General features: G+C 36.0%; 1 long non-coding RNA gene across 1 annotated transcript in view; it reads left to right on the top strand.

Annotated features, from left to right (window-relative positions):
* Window positions 1-25,019, top strand: part of LOC135451146 (uncharacterized) — a 171,499-nt gene that overhangs the window by 86,003 nt on the left and 60,477 nt on the right. The gene's annotated exons all lie outside the window — the stretch shown is intronic.

The raw sequence follows: 25,019 nt of genomic DNA, 5'->3' as shown, positions 1-25,019 counted from the left end.
TCATTTAGGACTTTTGATTGTTTAACCACCAGTGAGACATTTCCAACATTTATGTAGCCTTGCTAGGCTATGTGGAATGTTAGCACAGAGGAAGACAAGATAGCAGGGTTCACAAAGAGGACTAATAGATCATTAGAGTCTTTACAAAGTAATAATTGCTTTAAGTGGTAAGCCTAAAAGCTTAATTGTCCTAGGATGTTCTGATCAATATTGACAAAACCAACTGTTTCTTCAGGTTGATTAATGCCACAGCTGAGATTGTTGGTGCAAAACTGAAACAAATGTTATTCCATCTAAAAACAAGAGAAAGATGGAAAAAGTGAGAATTCCTGAAAATATTTTTTCCCTTAAGTTTAGGGAAAAATACAGTTAATTCTCATTGCAATCAAATTCATATCAACTTTAAAAATTGGTAAGCAGCAAGAAAGATGATAGACTGAGTGGATAGATATTTAAAAATTTGAAGGGAAGAGGGAAAGTGAATTGAAGAGATGTGGATGTTTGTATCCAAACAAACTTTACTACTGTGTCTTGGGGATTTGATGCCATGTCTTTTTATTTTATATCATTGAGTAGCTTTGCTGCAGAAGTGAGCTCTTCATCTGAGCAGTCTCTTTGGTACTTGCTGAGCTGTTGCTGAGGTTTCAACATCTGACATTTTAAGCATGGAGCCCCTGGTAGAAGAACACAACCATAACTGTGTAAATTCCTCCAGTGATTGTTAGTATGACCTGCTTATCCATCATTTTTTCCTGCCATTTCATTTGGAAGTCAAAGTCCTTTTTTGTTCTTAAGTTCCAATTTAATTATTTTATAATGTCAGCACTAAATGCATGCCCAGTCAACCCTAAAAGCATAACATAATACTAATCATTAAAAATTAAACTGCTTTTCTGTTTTGGCTTCTCAAATTCCTGCAGACACTAGAAGTTTCAAACTACATTCATTTTGCTTATGGGAATTGCAGCAGAGTTGCACATTTTTATGATGTTGTTTGAGGTCTCTCAGTATTGAAACTCCCTTACTTAAGCTTTCCCAGATAACTTAAATGATGTTGGGTTAGAATATCAGTGTTGTCTCTTCTTCAGAAATAATTTGGTTATGATAGAGAGTGATTTTGGTCATTATTACTTGACTCCCAAAACATTTTCCCACAAAGACATTGACAATCTTTTTGCAATGTGAATCAGGTGATGTTATCTTTATGAATTCACCTTTCATTTTCATTCTTGTGGAGTTCACTGTACACCTTTAGAGATATCTCTAGTGCAGTTGTTAGTATAGTGGACTAGATTGCAGTGAGAAGAGGTCAGTTCAACATCTGTCTTTCCTATTTTGCCTACACAGTAATGCACACATTCTGCTACTTTAGAAATCTCTGGAGCATAATATAAACTGAGATTTAATGACTTGGAACCTGCTGTTTCAACTGATACTCTGACAAGTTCCTAGCCTGCTGTAGCTTATGCAAAATTGTTTTTTATTTCAGACTGCATGATATCACCAAAACATTTTTAATCACAAACTTCAAGGTATAACTAGTGGATACAGTAATTTCTTGACTGAGAGACCCACCAGACTTTAACCTGTCCCACTAAAGTGTGTGTCAGTGTTATTAATTTCTGCTTTCAGCTTCTCCTAGGCTTCACTAGTTTTCTGGGAGGCATATCTCTTCCTATGACACTTATCAAGGCTTTACGATAACAAATGTGTGACATGCATCAGAAAAAGTGATTGATTTTTTAACTGAAGTCATTAAGCATGCCCTATACTCTGACAAGTTACAAGGAGCAGGCAGTGAGAAGTTGCCAAGAATGTCAGTACATCAGAGCTGGATCTTGGTTGTCTAAGTCTGATCACAGATATGCCCATGTGAACTGTAGGAAATTGCTTGTACTGAGCTCTGGATGTTGTGGCTTTTTCTCTCACTAAGTGTGCGCTTCTTTGTTAATGCACTTCAGCTGAATTCTACGGTAGCAGAGGGTAAACTACTTTTCGTTAATGTGATTTTTTTAAAAAATCAGTCTCACTTTTCAGTAAAAGCAGGGCATAGGCTATATGTAGGATTCTTAAACATTCTGAGCTTTCTTTGTTCCATCCATTCTGGAACATATTTAAATCAGTGAAAAGTTCTACTTAAAAAGGGATTTTGCAGTCATTTTAGTAGAGAAGATTCTGGGTTTGGGGTTTTTTTACAATCACTGAATGTTAAAGTAACAGTTAAAAATGAATAAACATTGAATAAACATTGTTAAAGCATTGTGTCTGACTTTATACATTGAGCTAATTACTATGTCAATTAAAAATTGATTTATTTAGTTTTTTTAATTGCAGGGCACTTTAGCATATTTGTCTTTTCCTAGTAATGTGCTAGTCAGATAACTTCTCTTTGAATATTGTTCATTCAATAAATTTCAGTACAAGTGGATTACTGTAGAAATACAAACCCACGTTCCCCCTCAGAGCACTTTTCTGTGGAAAGTAAATGTTGGTTTCTATTCTGGAAGGCCTGTGACTGCAAAAACCATTCATGGATTTGGATTTCTCACGTGACCCAAACTAAGACTGCCTGGAAAATGGGGCAGCATCTGTAGGTGCCTTGCACAGCCTGTCTTTGGAAACTTGAGTTAAAATTAGTCTCTCCATGCCTGATGTTCTTTGACAAAACCAGGAGGCCAGGAATTATGAGCATATGAATTATAGAATGTTTTCTTTTTAAATTATAAAACTCAAGGCCAGATTAATTCTCTTCTCCTTGTCTTTGTTTGTTGAGGCAATTTTTTGGTCATTCATACTCTAACAAAGAAGACAAAACATTCTGATTTACAATAGTGTGGGTTGCAGTTCTGTAATTAATGTAAAAATGGTAACCTTGTTTTGTGGGCTCAGGGTATATGGGATTATAATACAATCATTTATGTTTGTGTGTCTGATCAAATCATTCTTTTAATCTACTTCTTCAACCTGGTAAGAAGCTGATGTGAGATTTTAAATGTTATTTATTATAACAAATAGTTGAAAATTGAAATATAATTTGGGTTTGTTCTGCTTGTAATCCATTCAGGAACATGTAACAAGAGTTTTAACAATTACTGATGGCTCTGGTCTCGCTGAGCGCACAGAGACTGCTACTAATATGAGAATGAGTAATGGCAGTAGGAGAAAATAGATTACTCTTCAATTGTAGTATTTTGGAACTTACCTCAAGTGCCCAAATGTACAGTCCCAGAGTTTTATTTTTTCCTAAGTTTTATGAAAGATCCAGTAATATTAATAACATATTATTTCAATATGCTTGGTATCTTAGGAAAATGTATTTATTTTCCTTATGTTCTACAATGCTACATTAAAAAAACCCCAGATTTCAAGAGTTTTTCAAAGACTTGAAGAAAAATGTATTTCAATAAAAAATGATGTAACTATTGATGGTGTGAACAAATGATGGCAGGAAAATACGCTCCCATAAATCACTGTTAAATAGACTGTGTAGGTTCTATTATCTCACTTAACCTATAAGCTCACGGTAAGTAGTATCTGTTTCAGTGAATATGCCCCTTTTTATTGTATTTTACATTCCAGAGAGATTTTAGCAAGGTTGATGTTGAGGAAATATTTCTGCCAGGTAGTAAGGCAAGTAAAGCCTTTTTTCTGGATTAAAAAAAAAAAAAAAGAGATATTTGTTGCCATTCTGGTCAAACTGATCTTTAAATTACCCTAGATCCAGATAAGCACTTACTGCAATGACTTTTGAAATGCAATCCCAAAGGACTGAAAATTTGCAAGTTTTGCCTCTGATTTTGACTGTAACCATGAAAAATGCAAGACAGTGCAAAACCTAAGCATTTCAAAATTCTAAACAATTTCTGTTTCTTGTGTACTAAGGCTGTAATTGTGTGCTGGCCGCTCTTGTGTGACCTTTCCCAAAATTCCAGCCATTTTTGTTTTCGAACAGGTTAACAGCCATGGTGAGCCTCCAGACACAGTGATTTTCCAGAGCAGCTGAACCCTTCTCTGTGAATACCTGCCACTGCTCCCCAGGGCAGGGCTCTACCATTCTGCACCAAATCCTGTCCCAAGACTTTCTGACCATACTCATATGCCTTAAATTACAGTCTCACTTTCTGCAGCTGTTCTGATAACCCAGCTTCCAAATAAAAAGGTCTGTGGGAGACTTATTACATTTTGCTCCTTCTGGTAATCCAAATAAAATTACCTTCCAAATTGGATGGTTACAGAATCATCCTGGAAATCTCCTTGGGCTACATATTACCCCAAACATGCTGATAAATTTTAAGATGTACTTTGGTGTTTTTCCAGTTTTTGGTTTTTCACTGACCTGGAAATTCTATGTATATGTTGTATTTCTTGCAGTTTTTCTTTGACACAAAAAGCATTGACATTTCCAGACTGTTTATCATGAAAATGCAGTATGAATATTGTCCTTGATGTCCTTTCTGGCTGATCCAAGCTTGTTTCTTCTGCAGATTATCTAATTTTCTTGCAGCTGTGAAACATACACTAAACCTGCTCATTCAGTGAAAAAGCCAGAGAATTGTATTTCCTTGTCAGGTTGCATTGTTTCAATCTGTGCAGCACATAAAAAACAATTTTCCTTCATTCCTTTAACCCTTGCTGAGTCAAGTTCATCATGATGTTTTGGATATAGCTCATCTTCAGGAATTAATTAACTTCTTTTTCCATTGGCAAGGGAAAATACTTATGCAAACCCCACTGGCTGGTCAGGTGATGGTGTTGAACTTGTGCACTTCGTAGGATCTCTAAGATCGCACAGGAGGTTTCTATTTTCCATGCCTTTATTAATTTCCATTTCCATTCCAGCAGACTCTCTGATTTTCCTCACTGAGAGTATGATGGTGGTGTAGGATTGGGGAGCCTGGTATTTCAGGAAAGGCTTTCCAAGAGGTAGGATTAGAGTTTTTTTCACTTTACAATCTGAGCTACTTATGAATAGTCTGGAGTTGTAGCATCACTTTTTATGGCTTTCAAAGGCTTATGGGATCGTTTAGTTTGGAAAAGTCCCTTTAGATCATGGATTCCAACCATTAACCTAGTGCTACCAAGTTCACCAGGACTTTGCAGCATTTCTGCAAAATCTCTCCATTAGAAATGTGATTTAATCTTTACAGACGGCTCAGAGTAGCTGGCTTATGCACACTGTGAATGTGAGAGATGCTCTTGGATAGTTGAATTCTTATTAAGCAGAAGAAGATTTTCAGTGGTTTGAGATAAATATTTTAATTTTGTGTAGAAGCTACACTCCCTGGTGGAGACCTAAAATGTCAAATTTATGCCTCAGATGAATTATTAAATCTGTACTCCTAGCATCTGAAAAGTTGCAGTTTCAAGGGAAATAGGGAAAATATAAATAAGCAAGTAAACAAAACACTCAAAATACCTTTTTTTTAAAAAATTACCCCAAATTGTTTTAATTTCTTTTTCCTACTCCCTACAGGGCTCTTCTGACTGCCACAAGTCAAGTTACTTCTGTTTTCTCTATATGTTAAAAGACAGAAAAGCTTTTGTTCTGAAAACAAACCACATAACCAAGAATTACATGTTTTGCTTTTACTTGTTGGCTTGCTTTTTTAACCTTCTAGTGCAAAAAGCCTGAGGTTTCCTCAAATCAGCAAGTAGAGGGCTGAGTGTCTCAAAGACTCTGAAGTTTTCAAATTACCAAGTGCATCTCTGCAAGAAATCCTTATGCATACAGGGCTGTATTTAAGATGAACCTGTCATTTAAATCAAGATTACACAAGGAAATTCAGAGAATTATTCAAGCATCTGTTAAACTATTTCTAAGTCCTTTGGTTTTTGTGGTATTTTATGTTCTGATAAATGTCAAATTGGGAAAGAATTCACTCTGCAGAGTAGAAAGAGATTCCCATGATTGAGTGCATTACCAAAAGTGTGATAAAGTTGTTGATATGTAGAGCAAACAATCGTCAATGACATTCTCTTCTTGAGGGACTAATTCTGATTAGCCATCATTTGCAACTGCTGGGCCTCCACCATATTGGTTATTTTATTCATATGCTATGAATAACCAGGAGTGCTCAGAGTGGAACTGAAATTCCAGTTTGCTCTGCAAAAATATTAGAGCAGAGGATTGAAAATTACAAATGGGGTGATTGGAAAATTTCAGGAGTAGAGAAAACATTTTACCTTAAGTATGTATTATTAAAATACTCCTCTGATTAGGGTCAGATTTAATTGCAGGATTGTGTGTTGAAAATCCAGGGCCTGGAAATCATATAATTATTTAAAACACAAATCTTAGCCAAAATTATATTATTTACTATACATTCTGGAATATTGAGATGAACCCAGACAAAGGAGCAGGGAAAAGCAGCTATATTGCCTTATTATCTGAAATACACATATTATTGAGTAATTAAATTAATCATTATCAATGCTATAGGGTTTATTTACCATCAGCATTTTTAGTTTCCCTCTCCTTTGTTACCCATTAAGTTTTTCGGGGCTTTTTTGAGATTAAGTAGCTAATGATGATTAATGACAATCATACTGCTGATTTTTAGATGCCTATCTGAATCTGAAGTGTTGGTTCTCCCAAAATCAGAGTTCAGTGCTGAATACAAAAGGTAAAAATTCAAGCTCAGTTTTCCTAGTAGAGAGAGTAATGACTTCTTTAATGTCATATAAATATATCCCCATATTACTCTTGACTTGATTCTTTTTCATTTTTGGCTTCCAACCACAGATTTTCCAAGGGACTTCAGGCATCTGTGAGGAAGCCCAGATAACTATCTGGAATGTCTTATAATGTTATAGGTTTTCGTGAGGAAGATAATAAATAACTTTATTTTTTAACACATATTTGTTGTAAGCATTACTTAATCTTCTTGAAAAAGGTAATTTTCTTTTTGCTTATCTATTCCTGGGCAAATTGTACTGGAGGCTGCTTTTACTCCATAGAGCAGATTTACTAGCATTCTGATTGAGGACATTTAAATTAAATGGTCTTTTCTTTATTACACTATTTTAACTGAATATTATTACAATTTATACAAAGCCACATGTCTCTCTGAATTGTGGAAATTCCTTGATTTCACCTTGAAGGTATCACATATCCTATTTTTTCCACTGTCATAGTAAAAATATTCTGGAGTTTTTAATTTGCTCATTTAATATACATCAATCATCCCAGCTAATGAGCATCATTTCTTTCACACAAAAGATTCATTAAAACTTAAAAATTGGTTGCTCATGACCTGGAATGATACTGTGTCTTGGCTGGCATGATGAACACTATGGTTTTCAAACAATTTTTTTAAAATGCAACCTGTGTAACATCAACTGCTATTGATTAAAACAGGCTGGTGCTGCCAGCTATTATACACTGAGTGCAACAGCAGAGAGTTATCATGGAAATGATTAGGCCCAGCAATCAAACACACAAGCATACAAGTTTACACCACTGTCTCTTAAAACACAGTTAATTTGTTCATGTTTTCCTGAGAGCAATTAACAGCAGGCAGGAGTTTTAATGAAATAAGCTGGTGTTTCCCACAGGGGCTATTTATTATGAGCATTACTGAGTAGCAACAGCTTCGAAGTGTTTACCTTTAGACATGATTAATAACAAGGCTGTTCAGCTACATGTTAGGTAAAATGAAGACCCAAATCAAGGGATATTTCTAATGAAGTAATGGGATCCATTGGCATTAGTGTATTTTTGCAGAGAAGACAGTTAAAACTTACCTCTCAAACTTTTTTGTGCAAAATCAACAGAATTGAAGCAACATCTTGCACAAGTGCAGTATTCAACAGTGTAATAGTTTAGTAAAGTGGGATTGTATTGAAACATTTAGAAATTTCCATTACTGTCTGTTTATGAGTTACTTGGAGCTGTACAAATGACCTGTTAAAGGAAATAATTAACTTTCTGTTAGGGTTAAATAGGATTTTAAACATACCAGTGGAAATAAATTTTGGGAGTTTCAAAGCTGCCAAAAATTTAATAACCAGAGTCCTAATTTCTTCATGACTCTCAAATCAAACATGCTTTTTTGAAAAAATAAAAGAAGTTCTTTATATGAAATAGTTATCCAAAAGATGAGAAATATTTTTGAGAAACTTCTGCTAGAAAGTGAGATTTTTAGAAGAACCCAAGTGATTTAGAATCAAGCTCACCACTTGAAATCAAGGAGGTTCATGCTTCTAAGGAATGTAGGTACTTACAGAAATCTATGGCATGATGAAATAAATCCCTGGATTTTTCAAAATGCCGTATCATTGTTCTACAAGACTCTTGGATGTTCTGTGAATTGTAGTGTGATGCAATTTCATACTTACTGGTATAATTGAGCTCACACTGGTATTTGACTTGGCTTGCTTTAAAGTACCGTTGCAATAAAAATTCTCTGTTGTGTTTCAGTAACCTTGGTGAATATCAGCCTTTTGACTGAGGGGCCTTGATGCTTTAGCAGAGTCCTTGCCTTGCTGTTCACTGCATGGGGCCTTTACTCTGATTCACTGCGGCAAGTTTGGAAATCAGAAGCAGTTGTGCTTATAGCTCCTGACTGAGTAAACTAAATCTGCTGTTTTGATTGCACTTGTCTTACTGCAGTCCTTTAGAAGTGGGACACATTAAGTGAAAAATGTACTGCCTTCATTATGAATGCCCCTCCCAAATCAACATAATCAAAGAGTAATCAACATTTACATATGGTGTCTTTCCAAATCAGAATTAATTCTCTTAGTTTGAATTCACAGTATTTTTCCTTTATGGCATGCTTAAACATCACATTTATGTGAGGAAAATCAGTTTAATGTAATTTGGAGTTGTTTCTGCTGAATTCATTAGGCGTTCAGTTGTGTTCAGGACAGGAGTTCTACCAGGGGCTGGTATTCCTTGAGGAGACCAAGAAAGGCAGTGCAAACGGGAAGTACAAGTGAAGGAGCGTCTCTGCTCTGCACTGTGTTACTCACACCAGAGAAAGAACTTGACCAGGATGCAAAACTACATTGTGTGATGCAGACACACGAATGTGTGTGCTAATGTATGAATAGTCCAGTGGACAAATTGCCACTGATTTCTATCAAGATGAACTTAAAATTTACTACAGTGGTGCTTTTTTTTGTTGAAGTTGCCAATTACTGTGTTTTCTATGCTACTTCAGACAGTTAGGAAAAAGAAAAGCTAAATTTATAAAAAGTCATGAGATTGTTTGTATTTATAAAACTTTATTGATTCTAATATTGGGTCTAAGATTTGGTGACCTGATCTTTTCATAGAAAAAAGAACATAATATTTGTGTTGGAAGACAAGACCTTAATTTTAGCTTTTCTTGGGGGAAGATGGATGGGTTTCCTCTATTAGGACAGGTTAGGGGAAGAAGGGGCCTGAAGTCATTAGAAGATTTAGTCTATTAATTAACCCTTCAGATTTAGAAAGGTTACAAATATCTATTGAAATGACCCATATGAAGCTCTGCTTCATTAAATATCTCGCATTTTCCTCTGATGATGATAATTACACACAGTAGTCAAATCCCTTCTCAAGCCTTTGGTAAGATAAATATACCGATTTCTTTGTAAAGCACTTTAAAAATAATATTCTTGTTGAGGCTACCTTCTTCTTGCTAATCTTCTCTCTTTTCTAGTAATTGTTTTCCTAAAGCAATTGTAAGGGAGATTTTGCTCCTTCCAAATAAATCCAGCTGAATAATTGCTGTTCTCTGGCCTCGAGTTAATCATTAATTCCAAAGCTATTACAATACTGCTATAAAAGCACCATTACACATTTTTATCATACAAGCCAATTATTGATGTAAACATTTGTACCTACAGGATAAGATTATAAATTGAGAAAATATAGAATGATTTTGTGAGTAGAATAAAATATCCTAAGTATGAAGTGAAAGTGAATTTTTTTAAATACAGTGGATCCAAAAATGCATTCCATTTTTGTTTATGCTCTGGTGAATATAGCACCAAAGAATTCACATGGCTTCTTTCTTAGTCTAATCCATAGGTTACTTTTGAAAGGGAGTAAGGAAAAATTTTCCCATACAAAGAAGTACTGCAGGTACTTTAATAGAAGATTGAGTGTTGTGAGATAAACATGTATCTGATGGGATGGACTCAAAGGCTCCTTGAGTCAGCTCTTGGCCCCAGAACTCCAATTAGTACTACAGGACTCCTTCTACATTCCCAAAGTGTTGGCATGCCACAGTCTGCAAAACTTGCCTTCCAAAATGGAAGGATAGCACCATGCCAAGGAGTTTCAGGAAACACAAGTCTCTGTGAGCTTAAGGACTGTTCCAGCTGCAGAAATGCAGTGCGTTTAGATAATTGCCATAAAATTAAAACCACCAAAAGTTCCACAACACTTCCATGCAGTATCTTCTATATTAGAAATAAAGGTCAGTTCTGGAGAGCTTGGATTAAACTGTGGACATTAATATTTCTAAATCCAGTAAATCTTTACAAACAGCCATTATAATCAACCAATGCCCAATAAATACTGCAAATCATACATTAATTCCTTTTTTTTTTTTAAATTTCAGCATCACTTCATAAAAAACCCCAAAAAAACAACTACCTCTCAGCACATCTGTTGATATATTATAAGTTTGATATTTATAAAATTTTGGAAAAGTACTTGCCTCTGATTATCCCATTTTCATTATATACATATTCATACATATAATTATAGCAATTCAAATGCAGTGTTAAACACGAGACAGGTTTCAATTAGAAATACAAGCACTGTGGGGTTTCTGTTTTTTATTTCTATTGCCTATTTTTAGGTATTTATATTTAGGTATTTATTTCTAGATATCTTTTTATTGAATTGTTATTGTAAAGTCAGTATTATTTTCCCCCAATTCTGTATATACATCAATCTTCTGTGTCTGACTAGAGGAAAAAAAGTTGCTTCTTTTCCTGTTGGTACGTCTGTTTGTAAAGATTTGTCTTTTTTCCCTTTTATATAGTCTTCTATAACATTAGTTATCTTAAGAAGCAATCTTTATTCTCTGTTAGTTTTGGTTAAGGTAGCTTTCATTTAGGTATTGATACTGTGTCCTGCAATAATGTTCTGCAGTGTACTTGGCACAAATTACCACGCTTCTTCCTAGTAGTTCACAAATACCTTATTCCTTAAGTATCCCAGTGAATCATGGTAAATATATGGATTAAACCGCAATATATTTCAACAGCACATACTTGCATTCTGGTTAGTTTGGTTTGTTTTCATCGAAGTGGGAATGAAGAACTGCAGTTGTGCTGTGTACACACAAAAATATAGCAGCGCAAAACTCCTAATAGAATATATCTGCTTTTGAAATGTGGAGTTCCAGCCTTCTTATTCCCTCAATAATCATTGTGTGCAGAGAGCTCTTCCCGCTGAACTCGCGTGAGCTGACTCAGGCTTTGTTGGCAGTCTCTCTGCAGAGGACTGGCACTCGGCTTGCTGACAGAGGAGCCCTGCAGATCGCCCAGGGGCATTTCTGCATCGCTTCAGCTGCGCCTGTGATCAGCTTTTTAAAGCTCTCCTTGAGGACGGGCTGTAGCGCTTTGAAAGGCAAACAATTGTGCTAACAACACCCACCTCCGAAACTCGCAGCAGATGATGACTTGTCTAGAGGACAAAAGGAGAAGTATTACAGGCAAGTTCTAGGTGTACACTGAAGTAATTACTTGCAGGTCAGTGAAAAATCCTCTAAGGTGTTTGTTGTCAATTGTATGTGTCTTTAGGCACATTCATGCCATGGCACAATGAAGAGCACAGCCTCAGCTGTTCTTTCTGATGAGAAATTTAGCTAACACCACAGAAAAGTGATGGAATTTGGAAAAATATCTGTAAATATCTATGGTCAGCACTATGGGCAAATGACAGGGCTTGAGTTGGTAAGTGGGACTCTTTTGTCCACAAAAGGTAGTTCACTGGTCGTCTCATAGGAAATCTGAAATTCTTTTGAAATGGCTGCTTAAAATGCCAATTTCATTTTTTGCCTTTACTTTTTAAAAAAAAAGTTTTACATTTTGTATAATCCTTTCAAAGCCATTTAAAATTCTCATTTTATGATATTATCTCAATTTCATCGAAGTATGTGTTAATGAATAACACAGCAATGTCCTGGTATGGATAACTCAAAATTTCCGACAGGCTTTACTGTATAATAATGCTTCAGATTTTCTACAGTCCCAGATTACCAATCACAGTAGAGATGATTATACATGAGAAAAGTTATTGCTAGCTAAACAAATTAGCTTTATCTTTTAAATTACTAAATTACTAGAGTACCCTTAGGGATGACTAACCCTGAGTTTTGATTTCTAAATTCAGTGTTGGTTAGAATCGTGTCAAACTGAAGTTAACCACAATTCAAGTAGGTAATCCTTAAACTTGGTCCAAGTGTAATATTAGTTTAGTTGCTGCTAATATAGTTGCATATCTGAGATAATGCAGTTTAATAGTTGCTGTTTCTTACTGTCAGTTCTACTGTAGGAAATCCATGTTGTGATCTGAAAACCAGATTCAACTCTGTGCATTCCTGCTCTTTTCAGGCCAGAATGATTCACAAACGTACACCTTCCATGAAAAGGAATTGCATTTTTTTCCTCTTTTTGAAATCCAGTTCCCTTACAATCTAGTTGAAAATGAGGATTCCTTCTCTTGCTGGGCACTCCCCTGTCCAACCCACCCTAAGTGGGACTGTCATTTGTTCCAGACTCCTGCCTGCGGTGGTGATGACACACAGGTGACAGCTCTCTTCTGCCTTCCCTTGAGCCAAGCGAAACATCTTCCCTCTCTACACAGGATGAGGATGAGAACCTGCTGGAGTCACAGTGAATTTGGATGGGGAAATTTGGAGGAAAGAGGTTGGAGAGGAAAGCCCAGGTGTAAGCAATAGGTGAGAAGGGGATTAACTGAATGGGTAAGGAAGATTCAAACTAGGTGGAAGCACAAAGACCAGCAACAGAAAAGCAATGCTAAAAAAACCAGTTTTTAGTGGTGAAATACAACTGGAGCTGTACCTGCCATAGCAGTTTATTTTCCTGAAGCTAGAATAGAACTGAAGATTGTGAGGCTTTTGCATGTCTGTTTTTAGCAAATTTCTGGGAGGCCCAGTGATTGATTGTCCTGTGGAGCTCTGGTTTTATCTGTGTTATTGAAAGTATGAGATATCATGGCTGTAGAAAACTGCAGGAGAAAACTGTGAGGGACGCAAAGATTTCAGCACTACTTATTGTCTGGGTATATATTGTGCTGTCATCCCAGGCATTTTATAATCCTATAAACACTTCAGTTCCCAAGAAAGTACTATTCTCCTTTAAAACAATGTGTCAGTTTGTCATAAAGTGCCTGAACTTGTTATTCTGTGTAGTATGTTTTTTGTCACAGTGTTACCAAGTTTCCCTTTTGAGAGGAGGAAAACAAAATAAAACTTATTCAGGGAGATGGGAGCCATCTGCGCCTGTTCCAAAGAACACCAAGGGGATTTCACCACTTGCTAGTTTTTTAATCAATGACAGATTGTGCTAAGTCAGGCACCCAGTAATTTAAGAAATGCCAGTTTCTGATTCATAGAGCCTTCTGAAAATTGACTGAGGGAATATCTGGTGGCCCATATTATTTTTGAAAACAAGTTCAGTGTATCTTTCCAAAGCAAACCATATGGATGTTTTAGCTGATCAGATACAAATAAAAAAATAAACATTTGAGCAGCACATTTTAAAGGCAGTGTGCACCAATTAATATTGAAATAATTATTGCTAATTACTAGAACTGAACAGGAATGGAATTTTATTTTGGAGAAGAAAATAATGTTTTATGCAGCTTTCCAAAACTGAATAAAACAATGCATTTTACAGAACATAAGCAGTTAAAATAATTTAATCCTAGCAAGAGCTTTTTATCTCATGGCCCCACAGTTTGTAACTAAATGTTTGCATCTCTGTCTTGTGGTTGGGTATTTTGGAGAATAAAGGGACAAAGCAATTGCTTAGCATCAAATAGCACAGCTCAGAGCAACCTCCTGATTTTGTGACTTAAATCTGACATAAAGTATGCCATTTTCTGTCTGATTAAACTCATCATAATTAGGTTCATAAAAGGAATGATTAGTGAATAAAGAGAGAGATTCCAGCTGATGAGAGAGGAAGCCAGAATTTCATACCAAAGAAATTTTGATGCAAACTGTGATGTTTTCGTACCTTTTTCCCCCATCTGTTCTTGTTGCTTATATCTGTCCTTCCCATATGTGGCTGTAATAAGAATGACTTTGCCCTCCTCTTAGAAAGATTATTTTTTCAGTGATATGCATGAATGATTTGGTGTGAAAAGATGTACTAGAATTACCACAAGAAGGTATTTTCCTGCTAAATATTTTTTCTTCTGTATCATAGAGAGGTCAAGTCATTATACATTTATATTAGATTTCTTTCTGCAGTTAAATCACCTTTCAGTTTTCCAAGTTAAATTTCTCCTAGGTAATAAACATTAGTTGTTATTGCCACATTGTTTTAGCTCCTGTAGCTGTCTTCTTCCTACATGTTGAACCTTCCAGCAGAAACCCAGAGCTCCTTTGATTTTCCTTTGCTAGGCTCCCTTTGAGCAAGCTCTTTGTCGTCTCCACCTGTAATGCACTCATTATTTCTGGTAATGCCAGCAGCCTTCCAATTCACTTGTTTCAGTCCGAGTTCAAATTGAACGTGGATTACCATAACTGTGGTAGTACACTTAATCACTGCACTTATTCAAGATGCTGCAGCTGTGTTTGCTTTCCCTGAAGATTCCAATTGTTCTGTACAATTCCAGCAAGAAAACATCTTTTCAGATTCAACCAGTTTTGATATTAGTTAGGGACCTTCTAATGGGAATTTTAGGCTACAGAAGTATGTAGTATTTGGACTTTCTTAAGGCTGTTTTGAGATTCTTGCTTACAGATATATTTGAAAACAATTGAAAGCCACTGCTACATCTCAAACACATGCAGTGTTTGGTTTCCAGTATTGAAGCTCATTTTTTCAATAGAAGATTCCTAAAAGTTCTACTACCAAAGTACAAATTAGAAAACAAGCTTTCATATGCTAAGTGAATTTTCAGATGCAAGTGAAAGCCAAGTGAAATCCTCTCCTTTTCATGCATCATGACCTTTCATAAATATTCTGTAAGCTCAAACCTTAAGCTCCACCTGTAGAAATTCATTTTGCAGTGAGGTGGCATAGCTATAATTAAGGACAGAAATGACTCTGCAATTTGTAATCCAATTCAGGTCCTCAGTGGGTATGAATTATCAGACCTTATGAACTTAATTGGAGCTGTACTTATTTATTCTTGGTACCTGACACACAGTTCATAAGCCTGCCAGTACTTGTTGAGGGAAAAGAAAACTTGGCTCACTTTCTCCTGGGCTCTTAAGCCTAATGCAATTTAAAAATATTTTGTTTTCTATTCAAGTAAAGAAATGAGGCTAGAAATACAAAGCAGAGAGAGGAACAGCTGAGTTGGAAGGTGACATTTAAACAAGATCATTTGTTCTAGTGGTTTTGTATTTGTAAATGATCATGTATTATTATCTAAAGTAGATGCCTAAAGTTCTGATTGTGGGATAAATTGTGCACTGCTATTGTCAGAGGAATTATCTGCTAACAAGGTGCTGCAACATAGAATATCACCCACTGCTGCTGTCTGAAATAGCTGCCATTTGCATCCTTCCTATTTTTTTTTTTTTGTAACTACTGGTTTCGCTATCTTTCAGTGAAAAAGAAAATTTTGTCTTACTGTTTTAGCACAGCTGCATTTCACAAGGTGTAGGCAATCTTACACCTTAGTTATGCTATATATTTGAAAGACTATATGCTACAAAGAGATTATCAAAGTAGATTATCAATAATATAAAAATATTATTATGCTATATATAATGGTGTTGTATATAATATATTTTTATATAATATTATATAATATTAATATTATTATGATCAAAATAGATTTGTGAGTCTATAGAAAAAATTCAAAGATGACAGTTGTTGGATGATAGCAGTTTGTACAACCTGTGTTATAAAAGCAGGCCACTGTGTGATAATTTGATACCAGGTCATCCTTTCTTCCCTGTGAGCAGGTCTCACTCCTTAGGTTTCCATTCAGGTTATATGGGGTCCTTAATGCCCTTGCTGCCTCCTTCCTCCTAAGTCCCCATGAGCCTGAATCCTTTGCTCCTGGGTGGCAGCAGGAGCCATCTGTAAGAGCCAGAGGTTGGGGTGTTTTTTGTGACCTGTGTTCCCTACATAGACACTCACAGTAGATGCTCTGCTTGCCCTGGCCTTTGCATGCTTCTGCTGAATCCTTTACATAAGTTTATTATGCTCAAAACATTTTAGGGTGCATTATTTTTTCTGAGATTGTAACAGTCCTTGTTGAACAATAAAAACAGTTTAATGTAATTTTGATTTTTATCTTAGGATACTTGGTAATATTATGAGTAAAAATATCTATTATCTATTATTTCAGCAATCTGTGTGGAAGAGCGAAATCAGAGCGTGACCTTAAGTGCAATTGTAGCTAAAGAACAGGCTATAAAGGTAGAGCAAATCCATCTTGGAATGACTGCAGTCTCTGATACCTGATTGTGCATGAAAGGATGATTTATCTTCTGCTGTTAAAAGAGAGTACACTGGGAAGGCCTATATAAAAAGTCAATGGCAGCAAAAAGCAGGGACAGCTGGAATAGCTGCTCAGTCTGTAGCAGTGTCATGTATTTGATGTAACTGCCTGGCTTGGAAGAGCGGGATTATAATGAAGAGGTTATATATAAAAGAGGTAGATAATATTCCGTTAGCTTTAAAAGAAAATGGAACAATTAGATTGCAAGTCATGTTTCCACATTATTACCTACAAGTAAGAAGTCACAGACAAATGCTCATGCAAGTCCACCTCAACCCCTCATCGGTGGCAGCTGTCCACAGACATGCTCATAGCTCTCAGGAAATGGGGAGGCAAACACACCTCTACTTAAAAAGATAACGATGGAAAAAAAAATAAGAGGAGGGTATAAAAATAGAAACTTTAGGGTAATAATTAGCCAGAAAGATATCTATGATAAAGACAAATGTGATGCTAGAATGGATAAAGTTGGGCATTTCTAGGCATGTGGGTGCTTTGTTATAAAGGGTAAACATTAAAAAGGAAGAGCTTGAGAATAATAATGGCATTTAGAAAAAAGTACAGTACCTGGTAACAACTTAACTTCAGCCTGCAGATGAAAAATCCAATGTGTGAGAATCTCCTTGCATCTTGCTGGAAAAGTAATCAAAATGTTGATGTTTCCTGGGGATTTTGATTCTATTCTTTCTTTACTGGGTGTTAAACCTAGAGAGCAGAAACAGTGCTTTCTTAGGGAACTTCTGTTTTCTGAAGGAACTCGTGTGTGTGGTTATCTTGGCTTTTGACAGATGTTGAACAAACGGAATGGGTAACACTGCTTGTCTCCAGAAATATAACTCAGTCACACCACAATACGGCAGAGAGTTTAAAAAAAAAACCTCAACCAAACCTATCCTTTATTTTTTTTAAATACTTGTGTGCCCTGAAATTGCCTCGTGATCAGTGCCTCTCCTGAGCCTGATTTAGAAGGTTGGAGCATCAGCCTTCATTTCTCATACAAAGGCATGGACCCAGTGCAAAGCCAGCTGCCAGCAGACCTTTCCGACCTGGAGACAAAGGTCTTCAGAGAACTACAGGAGCCACTTCCAGAAAAAAATCCATTGATTTTAAAGGAACTTCGTTAAAGGTGAATTACAAACAACTAGTGTACTATAAATATTTTGTGAAAGATATACATAAGTAATACAATTTTATGTTCTATTAGGCAAGAAAAGATACTTATTGCTGAAATCTTAATAAACCTTACAATGTGGGAAAATTGAAAAATGTGACACAGCCTGTTAGAGCTAGATTATCCCTGTGCTTTAGATGCTTACTTGGGAGGGAATAAATGTCTTTGTGTGTTTTTTGTGAAAGTTGATCCTTTAGCAAAATATGAGTGTTCCTGTTATTTATTTTGTATTCATTATCAGAAAGCTGTCATTTTACAAATATGTTAAGTAGATGCACTAAATTTACCATCCATCCTCTAAGGAGAGGATCTACTCTTTAACCTTGTTTATATTCTGTGGTTACGTAGAAGAGTCTGATCATGGCTTCTAGCTACATGATTTCTTAAATATCTCCTTTTTGCTTGATTCTTCTGTGCTTGACTTCCCTTTTTGAGCTGATTAAAGCTGGAAACTTTAGCTTAAGAAGCATTCTACAAAAAGATCTGCTTCTTCCTTTCTGTTTCTACCAAGTCTTTAAAATACAAGAAGTCACCAATTCTCTTGCAGAATGTTACATATTTGAGGTTGTGGCATCTCCTGTGGAGAAATTCAAACCCATCTGGGCACAACCCAGAGTAACGAGCACTAGGGGACCTTCCTGAGCAGGAAGGTGGGACCAGACTCCAGTTATGCCTCTCAACCTTCCCCATTGTGTGTGTGACTGTGGGATAGCAAAGCTTTGGGCTGGGGCTCCTTGCTGCTGGTGCAAGTCTGTACACTCAGCCCTGTTCTTGTCAGGTATCTCTGGCATCATTTGGCTGTATTTTTCTTTATAGCAGATCAGCCTACATGTTTATCATTAACAATGATATCATAACAAAGTCACAACGTCTTTTTTCTGATTTTATCACTCTCTGATGTTTCTCTTCCTTTATTTGTGGGAGAAAATGGAATGCTTGTGGAGAAAAAGAAAGTTGGATAGGTTTGGAATCATACTATTAGTTCGAAATATATTATTAGCTCTCTTTTTTTGGCTAAGAAAGTAAAGATATTTTGAAAATATAAAAAAAATGCCCCTGGGGAGAGGAAAGTTGGTATCAAGTGTTAAATATTTTATTGCAATAGTAAAATGCTTTGGCCTAGAAAAGAAGCTTTACTGAGTACTAAAAGCCATATAGCAAATTAACTAAATGCCTTGGGGGTTTTGGCTTTTTTTTTTTTTTTTTTTTTTTTTTTACCAAGGAACATTTCCAGCACAATTCCAGAATGCCAAAATTAAAATACAGTATTGGGCAGTTATGTTAAATGACTAAGACTTTTAAGGTAGTGATCAACTGGTACAAGGTACGTTTTCTCATAATTTTCATACTTAAGATAATAATTATAAAATATGTGGGCTCTCATAAAAGTAAATTTCAGTCTTAACATACATGAATATCTGGGAGAGTTAAAATAAATCATATTAAATCTAATCATTTCCTTACTCACTTAGTGACCGGTGAATTAAAGTGTTGAGCTGTATATTTATTTATGGATTAGCAGATTAGTGCTATGTATTCAAGATCTAGCAGCATCTCTTAGATCCCAGCTCCATGGGGTTATAAAAAGAACATTCTCAGGAAATGATGAACTTTTGCATTACTGAAATATTGTCCTTAGAGGTTTTCACAAGGTTTTCAAGGGACTGAAGGCAATATTACAGAAAACAGATTTCCACTGAGTCATGATGACACAATTATAACTTTGCTTCTGAAAATGAGAGACCTGAATGATATCAGGAATTTGCACAAGGCCCGTTTCTCTGCTCTCCATAAAATAAGTAATTTGGCTTAGACATTTAACAAAGCTTATGGAAGTTATAATTTGCTGGGCATTACTCTTTGCTGTATTGCATTTCCACTGATATTTTGTTTTAATAGAAGAGCTTTTGCAAGACTATACATTTGTTTTGATATTTATTTCATTATGTCAAATCAGAAGAAATGACTCATTACAATTAGTAAAACAATACTTTCCAGAGATTGTGTTTAAAGGGAAAGATACATTGAACTGAAATACAGTGAATATCAGTGTTTGAGACTAAAAAGTCCATAAAATTGGCATGTGCCATGTCAAAGGCGCAAAACCAAATTATATTTATTATTTATTTATCATTATACTTTTTAATATTATTAATTATATTTATCTATCCATCTTACAGAGTTCTCATGTCAGCATGTACAGGGTTAATGTGAAAAATAATCCTAAAATTTTTGCTCCTTAGGCCCCCCTAAGGAGCAGAAGTCTTAGATAGATATGTCTGCAAGAGTGGGGTGATGCTGTAGAGTAGTGGACTGAGAATACAGAACCTGCACTTTGCACAGATGTGATAGAAGTCACCAGGCAGTGAAGGAGAACAAGGAGGCTTCCTTTTGTGAGAGCATTGCAATGTTAGCAAGAGTGTCTTCTGCAGTGGCAAGAAAATAGATTATGGAATTTTTTTGGGGGAGGGAGGGGATGGGGAAGTCCAAACACTCAAAACAAAAGAAAAACCTTTTGTGATTCCCTAGCATAGTATACATAGTGGACAATCAGTGGTAAGGTAACTGAAACAAGAATTCTCTAGTTTATCTGTTGTTATCCAAGCCTTACTGTACCTTCCACTCTGCTCTCTGATGTGGCTCATCACCACATAGATCTTCCAGCTGCTAAGGGAGATGAAAAAGGCAGTTCTATCTTTGATAAATATTTTTTTAGGCAAGGTTTGTAAGGATTCACAATGTCATTTCACAGGTGAGGCATCTGAAGGGTTTGTTTTGAATAATAAACCTTCAGCAGATGAGAGTTCCTTCATGTGTTCAGTGGCAGGTCTGAAAACTCCTGTGACATTTCCAGCTAGGTGAGTTGCTACAGTCAATGTTCCCCTTTCCCTGTACGCTTTGGCTTTTTTTTTTACCCTTAGGCCACTAAGCTCTATAACAGGAATTGCAAGCGAAGCATATTATACAACCATCTGATCAATCCCATGCTGAAGGAAAATTTAAAAAAAAACTTTAAAATATTAATTACGCACATGATTTTGTTAAATTACTGCAAGTTTCCTATTTGCATTAGATTCAGATAGAAAAGGAAAACTGAAAAAAAAGTCAAAGAGAAGCTTGCAAATAGATCATCAGAGGCTGAAATCAGGTAAAAAAATGAATTAGTATCCTATAACTTTGAACAGAAGTGATCCTAGGGACAACAGTATCTGACAGCATCATGACAGTGCTGCAGAAAGAAACTGTGTGGGTATGGGTGTGTGTGTGTACTTAATGCCTGTAGTTACTCAGCCTTCTCTGAAAGTAATTCCAACAGTGAAATGCACATTCTGGCATGTAAACGTGGCTTTCAACACTTGACAGGCTTTGCTGATGTTGCACATGAGATGTGTTTGCTGAATGCATGATTGTCACCTGAGAACAGATGTGTTATTATTGATCGTGTTCTAGCTGCAGTAGTTTTGAAAAATAAAAAAATGTCTTCTGATTATTTTGCCCTAACTGTCTTGAAGAATGTTGGATACGTTGCACAATCATTCTAATTAATTCTTCAGTCACTGTTGTAGATTCATCCCTAAATGAGGCTGTTCTAGAATAGGCTGACTATAAATCTTGTAGCCTTGCTGATGTTGCAATTAACAGTTCAGCCATTGGCAAGGAAATGCACGTAGATTAGACCCCTGAAATAGTAAATGAGGATGGTGGATACTTCAAGTGACATATTAATGAATTGCCTGCTTAACATGAATACAATAACCCATACATTTCTCAGTGTTGTAAAAAAATACATTATATTCAGCAATTAGACATTATTCTTCAAAATCTAATGAGCCCTAGGAAAAAGACACTGGAGTAAACATCATAAACTGGCTAAAAATGCTTAGAGTGAATGTTCATTAATACCTTTTGAGCAAACTGAAATATAACTAGTCCTTAATGTCTTTCTGCAGTGGGAGAGAAATGAGCTTGCCTGTACTGAGAATTTACCATGGTAAAAACAGGGAAATGAAAAAATGAACTTATATTAAGGAAATATAAATGAATGAAGGGAGGAACTGGAATTTTGAGACCAGGTTCTGTACTCCTCTGCATTCCAAGCCCATAATATTGTAGTTAAAAAGCAATGTATTTTCAGTGTTGTCACAAGAACAATGAAAGCAAACATTTGAATACAGAGTTGTAAGTGTTCTCCATAGCACTATCTGCAGGTGTACCTAGGAGCTATGTTAATTCTGCTCAGGGTTGAGCAAAGTAGCTAAAAATATCCAAAGAGGAGTGATAAGCAGGAGACTCGGGAGGAATGATTGAGAAAGGAAGCGAAAATCAATATAAAAAAGAATAGAAGGTTGGTTATGTTGTTACTATTAATGTATTGAACCATGTGAAGTTGCAATGGTTAATTAATTATGTGATTGTATACTTAGCTCATATTACTGCCTTTGGAAACATATCAACATATCTGCCTTAGTTGCTTTGTTTTGGTTTTAAAAAAGATATTTGTGAGAACTATGACTCAATATCAATGGAAGGAATGCAGATTTTCATTTCATTTCCCTGATTTTAAGGCAATGCATTCCTTTAAAATGGTTCAGCCTTGAAGATGCTCCCAGAGTTTCAGCCTGTTTGCACTCTGAACTAATATTATATCAGGCAAATGAAATGGGGCAGTTTTCCTGAGGTTCCTATGGTGGTAGAATTTTAGAGTGTCTGAATTCTACCCTCGGGGGGAAAGGCAGGGACAATTTGAGTGAAAATATTGTATTAATATTGTATTATTGTATTAGCATCCATGAGGATATTCCTGTATCTGTGCTTTATTGTCAATTTCAATACCTTTTTTTTACACAGAACCTTGGTTTTGCCCTTAAGCCATCACAGGCAGGGAATTGAGGAGTCAGCTTACATTATTTTTCTCCAGTGCTTCAAAACCAGTATTCAAAATGTACAGAAGTATTCACCAATAATCATGATTTTTTTGGTCTAAAATGTGAAGGAAAAGGATGAATTTCCTTCACTTGCTTTGGAAGTCTTTCATGTGACTTTTCCTCCTTTTTCCATGTCCCAGGAGACATTACAATTTTTTATTTAATGTTGTGATACAATTTGTGTGTGGTACCCCTTACCTCCACATACTATTCCAGAAGTCTGATACAGAATTTTTAGATCAATAATATAAAATTTGCAATTTTCAAAATGCATCAGTAACCAGTTCTAAACTAATACCAGGCCACCTATTAAAATGGTATAAAAATACAGAAAGATAAAGTATAAGGTAACATTCCCTGAAGGAGCAGTAACACGTGATTGATTGTGCAGAGGCAGAGTAGAATAGACAGAATAGAGCAGACTATTTCGGTTGCAAGGGACATACAATAATCCTCTACTCCAGCTGCCTTAGATAATTTCATTTTCCAAGTATTCCAATGACACTGGAAATAAGAGCAACTACTATAAAACAAAGAGAAAAAAAATCTCAGAATGCTGTTTTTGGGCTTGCTCATGAAGGTCAGATAATTAAATGCCCTCTTTCAGAGCAAAAGATGCACTCTGTATTTTCCATATGAGCAGCCTGTTTTCAAGGGTGACCATGCTACTCCCTTTGGAATTAGAAGGCAGTGTTATTTTCATGATTATTAAATTATTTGGCTTTTGATTCTACCTGTTCCATAATATAATTAGAGCCATATCTAATGGCAGCAAGATGAGTCTGCAAACGCTGTTGTGCCAGATATGCAGAATTGAGCACTGCATGGGAAGTGTAATTGCTGAGCCCTTTATAGAGCATTCACTGCTTGACTCCAAACTGGCAAGGACTGCAAGCAAATTACCAGACAAGATTAGAATTCAAAATAGTATGGACAAGTAGGAAATAGGAAAAACATCACCAAAACCCCAAACCTAAAAAATGGAGGGCAGTTCTGTGAAGCTACATGCAAAGTATTATGCTTTTTACAGTACTGGTAATAGACTGCAGAGTAGAAGGTGGGGTATGCCTGGTTTAGCAGCACTTTCATTGAATCTATCATTCTGCTGTTAATTAGAAGAAGGAAAATAGCAAGGGGTAAAGGGTATAGAATGGTTTTACTATTTTTAACATAAGCTTAACAGAAGTTTCAATATTATTTCCAGGTATGTGTACCAGACTGCAATTTAAGGATGAGAAGTTTACTTTAGAGAAGGGAAGTAGGAAGGGGAAGGTTACAAGACAAGATCTTTGAGAAACAGTTATAAGCCTCAGGTTGTTTTGTTTAGACAAGCTAATATATAGCTGCTGTACTGAAAACATCAGAATTATTTCCTGTCAGCTGACTCATGAAAGCCACGAGATGGCTCCTGTCTTGTCCCTCTTGTAAGAGCCCTTGCTTTTTAACCTAACTGGTTTTATGTACTTCCCTTCACAGCTGAGCCAGGAAAGAGCAGTGGAGTTATCCAAGGTGACTTAGTGGGTGGCATTAACGCATGACCTGAGATAAATTTAGTTTTTGGGCTTTTTTAATGGAATCTCACTAAGAGCAGACATAGTAACAGTCTTCAAATGTTGAAGAGGAAGGGACCACATCGATCTCCATATTTGTTGTGTGTAAGAGAAAAGGATGGCAACTACAGCATGAAAATTTTGGATGTTAAGATTAGTTTCCCAGCTATAAGGATTGTTAACACTGCAGGGCATTTCCTAGGAGGGCTGTGTAGTCCCCATCAGTGGGGATGGTGAAAAATAGAGTAGACAAGTATCTGTCAAGAACTGCTTAGGTGTAGTTGAGCTTGCCATGAGGACTTTTTCTGAAGACTTCCTTGAAAATAGGTCAATTTTTCTTGTTTTCCGGTTCTCACACACATAAAATCCACCCAAAGCAATAACAACCCCCTTTCTCCCCCCAAAAAATCCACCAAACCTAAATCAGCTAATTGTTTTATATCAGTGAAAGTGAAAACTTAAACAGTGAAATTTCTGCAATAAAAGTTAATATGTATGTCCCAAGCCAGAAAATGGCTACTGGCATATGATCACACATGATTTGTTTTAAATTAAATGCTCTGAGCATAAAGGCCAGGTGCAAGTTATCCCAACTTTTATAGCTTCAAGCTGGCTTTATTAAAAGCTCCAAAGACTTCTGAAGTAACAGTATTGCTCTGCTTTGCTTGTAAAAAGTAAGTTTAACTCTCTGATACATACAGAATAATACAAAATTA

The sequence above is a fragment of the Zonotrichia leucophrys genome, chromosome 8 (assembly GCF_028769735.1).
Source record: "Zonotrichia leucophrys gambelii isolate GWCS_2022_RI chromosome 8, RI_Zleu_2.0, whole genome shotgun sequence".
In the NCBI taxonomy this organism is placed as follows: domain Eukaryota; kingdom Metazoa; phylum Chordata; class Aves; order Passeriformes; family Passerellidae; genus Zonotrichia; species Zonotrichia leucophrys.
Note: the sequence above shows the minus strand (reverse complement) of the source record. Positions and strands in the feature narration are given on the sequence as shown.